This window comes from Triticum aestivum, chromosome 4A (genome assembly GCF_018294505.1).
Source record: "Triticum aestivum cultivar Chinese Spring chromosome 4A, IWGSC CS RefSeq v2.1, whole genome shotgun sequence".
NCBI classification, from domain to species: domain Eukaryota; kingdom Viridiplantae; phylum Streptophyta; class Magnoliopsida; order Poales; family Poaceae; genus Triticum; species Triticum aestivum.
In genome coordinates this window covers 481,967,980-481,974,635 of record NC_057803.1, presented here as the reverse complement: position 1 = coordinate 481,974,635, position 6,656 = coordinate 481,967,980, and the positions used below count along the sequence as shown (strand labels likewise).

The 6,656-nt window shown below is 43.2% G+C and overlaps 1 long non-coding RNA gene across 19 annotated transcripts; it reads left to right on the top strand.

Annotated features, from left to right (window-relative positions):
* The first annotated feature begins 693 nt into the window (after positions 1 to 693).
* LOC123086501 (uncharacterized) lies at positions 694 to 6,136 on the top strand. Of its 19 annotated transcripts, none has more exons than XR_006440928.1 (8): positions 694 to 2,911; positions 3,008 to 3,073; positions 3,186 to 3,238; positions 3,452 to 3,528; positions 3,684 to 3,825; positions 3,926 to 4,001; positions 4,591 to 5,337; positions 5,852 to 6,136. It is a non-coding gene; the product is annotated as an uncharacterized lncRNA (long non-coding RNA). The 19 variants fall into 19 exon arrangements; XR_006440927.1 differs by having other exon boundaries at positions 3,008 to 3,081; XR_006440917.1 differs by having other exon boundaries at positions 694 to 1,229; positions 1,286 to 2,911; positions 3,008 to 3,528.
* The last annotated feature ends 520 nt before the right edge of the window (positions 6,137 to 6,656 follow it).

Genomic DNA, 6,656 nt, shown 5'->3' with positions numbered 1-6,656 from the left:
GAGTGAGCATGCTGGGAGGAATTGTGAGCAGACGCGATAATATGTGCACCCGTGAAGCGCCCGAGCTGGCCGCAACAACGTTTCTCACTAGGAGACACACCCTTTGACCACCCATCGCCGCCCGCCTGCTGCCTTCCCAACTGCCTCCTTAATGGTGCTGGCAGGAGCCTATAATAGGTTGTCACCCTCCCTCTCCTTGGTGCCTCCCATTCTCATCTCGTCCAGCTCTAATCCCATCCTCGTCTTCAATGACGCACCTGGAGAAGCTCCCCCTCGTCTTCAATTTTGGGGATGATGAGGAGGAGAAGCACATGGCAGATCCTTTAAACCCTTAAGGGACCAGATGAACGTGGCTCTATAGAAAGCTGTGAAAATGGAGCAGCAGATTTGGGCCCTCGAGACTGCGCCCACGCCGCCGCCGCAAATGGATGGTCGGGCTGGGCCACCGCCACAGAAGCGCATTTCTGGGTCGTCGAAGCCCGCATTGCCGCATTCTACACTAGCCGTGGCGGTGGCGATGGTGGTAGCTAGCTAAAACTGGTAGACTGTTTAACTAAGTATGGTCTATCTACTACCACTATAAAAGGAAGAGAGCGGCAGATCCAAACAATCACAACCATCCATCATGAACATCTAATGGTCCGTAGTTTTTTTATGTTTAATACTAGCAAGCCACTAATCATGCAGTAAGCAAAAGGACCCGCACGACTAATCCTCCCCGTTCCTTCGTCCTGAACAAAACTGCCCGCACGAACCCACGACCTTCGCTACTCCTCCTCTGCTACCCACGCCTCCCGCAGATCCCCCGCTCGGCCGCTCCCCGCAGATCCTCTGCTGCCCCACGGACGCGACCGCGGACTGCCGCCGCCGATGATCCCATCTGATGGCGGCGCCGACCCATCCCTGGCGCTGGATGCGGTGACCTCCGGCAGAGGCGCGCCCGGCCACGCCTTCCCCAGCACAGTCTCGCCAGGCTGCCTCCGCTCCTCCGGCAGCGCCGCGCCCGTTCGCCGCAGCCCGCCGGCGAGGGCACAATCGATGCCGACCTGCACGCGCAAGGGGAGGCGGCAGGAGCAGTCGTGCAAGGGCAGGACCAGCCGTGCGGTCAATCGAGCAATCCTTTTGCATCTTGGCCGCCATGTCCCCCGCCGTCGACGACGCCCGCTGTGGCGATCTCCGCCCTGGCGACCAGCTCTGCCTCGCCTGCCAAATCAAATCTACGAACTAAGGTTGATTTCTATGACTTCAGTTCGCTGGTGGTACTGGCATAACGCTTATGTTGCAGGCTTCTCCAGAATGATTCCTCATAAGAGATATCTCAACCAGTCATAAGTTAGCCTGAAGACATAAGGTGCAGATATTCTTCCTTGGTATAAGAGATACTTTCAACTAATCACACGTGCAATGTTACATTTGAGTAAGGGATTACCATGTTCTCTGAATTTTCTACCCGACAGATATGTTCAACTATATTTAGAGTATTCTGATAAAGGGTTTACCCCCGCTTTATATTATAAAGCATCCGGATATTTAGAGTATTATACATCTCTAATCTGCATATTTGAGACCAACATGATAATGTTCCATACTTCTTAAGCCATTTTGGTGCCACCTATTGTACCATCATTTTTTGCTTCAGGTATTGTCCTCATTTCCAAACAATTCCATTGTCTTCGCTTCTCTACTCACATGTGTTTTTTAGTCTTCCTCTCACTCTTTTGAGCTTCTACAGAACTGATGTCTGACTGCTATGTTTACCCTTCTGAATAATACCCTTATCAAGTTTTCAGCTTTTAATGTAAAACTGTAACCAATTACCGAAATTTTGGAGTTCTTTTTCACCTTTTCTTGTCCGGTTGTGGATAAAAAAAACTTATGCTGAATCATTGCGTCTCCAGACGAGCAGTGCAGATTTGAGAGTTAGGTTATTTGTCAAAAGTTTTCCGTTTTATCCATACAATAGTAAAATTAGTTTTACATAATTTGAATGTGTGCTCGCATGAGCTTGTAAACTTCTCTCGTGTGTCCACACAAGGGCGGAGGGAAGATTCTTTCTGTGAAGAAACCTATTTTGTATGAAGTTGTAGTTGATTTTGTCGGACTGGGAAGTGATGGATGCACCAAGTAGGTGGTCTTTATTTCTGGGATTAGAATTTTCAAAAGGACTGTTTCTTCTCACCTTGATCTTGTGATCTAATGAAATTTATTCCTGATTTTTATCAGGGACACAACAGTGAAGATGTTTTTGAATTTCGTGTTGTAGCTAAATGGTGAAGTTTTCATGAATTCATGTTATGAATTGGTTCTCACTTTTTTTATCATAACCTTTTATTATCTCATGATTTATTGATTTTTTTTGTTTTTTCTATTGATATTTCTGTTTGCAAAACGATTATTAGATATTGGAGAATTAACGAGGTATGGCTACTGCCAAGCATGCTTTCAGAAGTACACGATTCAAGAGATTTTCTATTTTGGCAGAAGTTGGTGTGCCTACTGACAAGTGTGCTCTGAAAATTAGTCAATTACTGCACCAGCTGGACTTATAGATCGGTTCACAAGGTTCTTTCTGGACAGTAGTAATGGTTTTAATACATTTAAAACATGTATGGTTATTTGATTCATGAACAAAACAAATATATTCTCTTTTGAGCTTTGGGCATTTCACATATGACCATTGTACTGTTGCACTATTACTACGACCTATGTGAAAGGTAAATAAACCTTTCAGCAACATATGTTGGTATAATTCTCTCCCAACTAGCATTATATGCCATATATAGTTGTTTTTTTTACCGAAATGTTAGGAGCCTCGTGTATAAGGTATGCAGAAATTCTCACTTTGGGGAAGTGATTAATTCTTCATGTGCAGTAACCTGGAGAGATGGTGCTGGTGGATTCTAGCCGCAAGGTGAGTGGCTTGATCCTTGATTAATCATGTTTAATTTTAAATGGATGTGAAGTGATTGTCCTAGATCAATGCGTGATTTATGTGCAAATGCTACAGTCGAAGACATGCAGTTGCTTGCCGTCGATGAAGCGACATCAACATGGGTAGCTGATCCAGTCATCTGTTAGTCTGTTCGTCTTTCTTCCTTGCACTTTGTTCTTCAGTCATGTGTTGGGCATCCTTCCCCATGCTACTGACTCTATGGTGTCGCTGGCCCATGCTTCTGACTCTCCAGACATATACTCACTTGTTAGAAATCCCATGGCAATTGCTTTCATGTGAATTTTGGTTAGTACTCCGTATTTATGATGTTGCTGGCCTCATTGCTCTGAATATACTACCACACTGCATGATAAAATCAACAATGACTTTTCTTAATGCATGTAAATTATCGCTTCTCTGTAATGTTTGATGTCAATTTATTCCATGACAATGGTGCAAACTAGGATCTGACCGGACAAGACAGCCGCATATTTAGTTTAGGTGTTGCTGTTACTGCAGGCCCTTGTCCAGATGGAGGACTTGGCTTCTTCAGTGAGGATAATTCAATACTACACTTTGATTCAATAGAGTGCGAGGTAATTTTCTTCTTACCTGATGTGGTTACATCTAAGTAAAATTTCCTTTGGGTGCTTCAACACCAACCGGGCTTCTGTCTATAGAGTTGTTTTTATTTATATTTCTTGAGCTGCTGTTGTTGCTTCTCATTTTTTATATTTGTTTCTTGATATAGCTTCATTCGGGTTTAAGTGCGTTGCTGCTGGTCGCCTCTTGTGATTGTGTACAGCTTGCTTCTGACATAGCCAAGATTAAAGGAGAGGGGAGTCATTGCTGATGGCTTGGAACTTTTTGGTGCATCATGCTATGCGACTAAGGTGCAATGCCTTATCCATTGAAGCTTTTGTTTCTTCATCTAACATGTACACCTTGAACAGAACCATCTTCTTTTTTTTCTTTTTTTTCAATTCTGGATAGGTCACCCTGACAGACACTTGGTGAGATGTTTGAAGCTGCTCATAGTATCATGACCTAGCTTGGAGACTGTGCCAAGGTATCATCTGCAGTGTCATGTCTGTGTTCTGTCTAAATAGCATGCAATGCTTTACATTGGCATCAGAAAGTCCACTTCAATATCATTTTTTGGCTGCTTTATAGTATTAGTACTACTATTTTTCTTCTGTAATCATGGATTTGCAATTTGACTGAAGCTGTAAATTTTGATATGTTGCCTTGTGGTTAAGTTTTTATAAGAAAATAGTTAGTAATTGTGAATTTCTTCATTCTCAACAGATAGAATGTTCCTTTCTTTTCCTGTATACCCATTACAGTGGTACGTATCCTTCATTACAAAGAGCCAGTTTGTCGTTGCAGTGTTTTTCTATTCACTTAAATCTATACATAGTTAGATGTCTTTCCCGATGTGCAAAACTCGATGGATGGCACATAAATTGCTTGTTTAACAGATGGAATTCAGGGATTTATGGCATTCATTATATTGATTATAATGCTCTGTACATATTCATTATATTGGTGAGTGCGAAATAGAGTGCAATGCACGCGCCAGCATGATCAGATCATTGGTAGATCAATTTTGAAGCCTGGCTGATAAATGACTAGCTTATATGGTTCTGTTGTTATAGGCTGAAGTTTTCTTTCTTGGGCAACTAAGGCAGAAGAACCTGGTGAAATTGGTTGGGTAGTGCTACGAGCATGAACACCGGATGTTGGTGTACAAATTCATGAGCGTTGGGAGCCTTGAGACGCACCTCTTCAAAAGTGAGTTCTTCACTGCTTTCTGTCAATTGATCATTCCAAGTATTAGTATGTTTGGTGGTTCCTGAGACCAGCAAGATAAAGAAAAATGTTACTCCCTCCAATACAAAATAAGTGTCGTGGTTTTAATTAAAATTTGAACTAAAACCATGACACTTACTATGGATTTGTAAGAGTAATTCAGAATTCTGAGCACGTACGAGTGCCATCTGGTCCATTGATGATGAACTGTTCTTGTCCCCTGAACTTTCTTTTCCATAAGTCACAAGTCAAGAGGATAGCTGAGCTCTCTCTCCCTTCCAAAGGGACTACACTTTCTCTTTTTAAAATCAGATGAATGTAAATATTCGATATTTACTAAAAAGGGATACTGGATATTTTGGATTGAAAATTTACTTGTCCGACCAGCTTCTTGGTACTTGTAAGTTAGTACAACTCTTGGTCAATGTGGATGAGGAAACTGACCTGAAACATCCTATTTCCTTCACGTATAAATGGCTCCCTCCTGCGGATGATAAGGATGAAGATCGCCGTCAGCCCAAGGGCCTTAACTTTCTCCATGATGCCAACCTGCCGGTGATCTACAAGCAGGCCTTCAACATCTACTGGACTAGGTAGGTCACACGTAACTTGAGACTTTCTGCTAAGCAAAGAAGCAGTTCTCAAATGTCTCTCATTTTGGAACTTTAGTGATGGTTACTGAAAAATGGGGTCAAACAGTACATCACACCTCTTATGCTGAAATTACCACAAAAGTATGTGACAAATGAAAAAAATAATTTGATCTTGAATCTTAATTTCAAATCTTTACCTTTTGACCTGTTGAACCATCAAAGATGCCATGTTTCTGAGCTTTAGCTAGCCCAGTGCGTTAAGTGTAGCTCTGACCTGACTGGAACTCTGAATATTCTTGGATGGATGCCAAACCTGAGAAATCCTATGAACATTTTGCCGTCATGGTCACATAATTGTCCAGTGAGATATGAAGCTTCTTGTGTACTTTGTCCACCTATATTTGAGAATGATTCCACTTTTTGAACAAGAATACTTTAAAGTATTTACCCCAGGTATCTGTAAGCTATTACAAGGATCGAACTTATTTCCATCTTTCTTCGGTGCAAGCTGCAGGGTCAGTTTGAGCCTTCACGAGCTCGACATCGGAGCCAGCACTCTACATGCTTATCGACGCGGTGGCCATCGAGGTCAAACTTGTCCGGAAATATTTGTCGGAGTAATGGATGTATCTATACGCATTTTAGTTTTAGACACATCCATTTTTATGCATTTCTTCGACATGTACTGTGATTTGTGAAGACGTGCGTTGCACGTACACGCTAACTAGTCAATGTAAGTAGCATGGCGACAACTTTTCCCTCCAAAAATATTTGGAATGAAATCGAACTATAGTCTGAATCAAATGTGTTTTAAATTTTTGGTTTTAAATAAGCGACTCTACTCTAATGCATGTGGCAAACACGCGGTACCCAAAACGGAATAACTGTCAGTAGACATGCATATACACTGAACAAACCTAAACGGCGTGCTTGTGCTGGATATACGAACGATCATCTGATGATTCTGATCAATGATATAGAGGCGTGCGCTGACCGTTGATTGGCGGCTTTGTTCCCTGGCGGCTGGTGCTCGCCGGTGCACACGACGAGCTAGACCTCGTGCTTGATGACACTGTCCACTAGCCGCTACTGCGTCGTCCTGAGCCGTGTACGGTGCATCCGTGTGGTGTGGGATGTCGATCAGGCGGGAGCAGATCAGAGGATGGGATGGGGTGGTCCAAGTGGGGCACGGCCCTATGCTCAATGACGCATCAAGACAGCGACATGTGGCGAGTGAGCGGAGGCGGAGTTGGCGGTCGGTGCGGCGTGGGGCAAATTTAACAAATTTGATCTGTGGACGAAATCAAATCACAGAATGA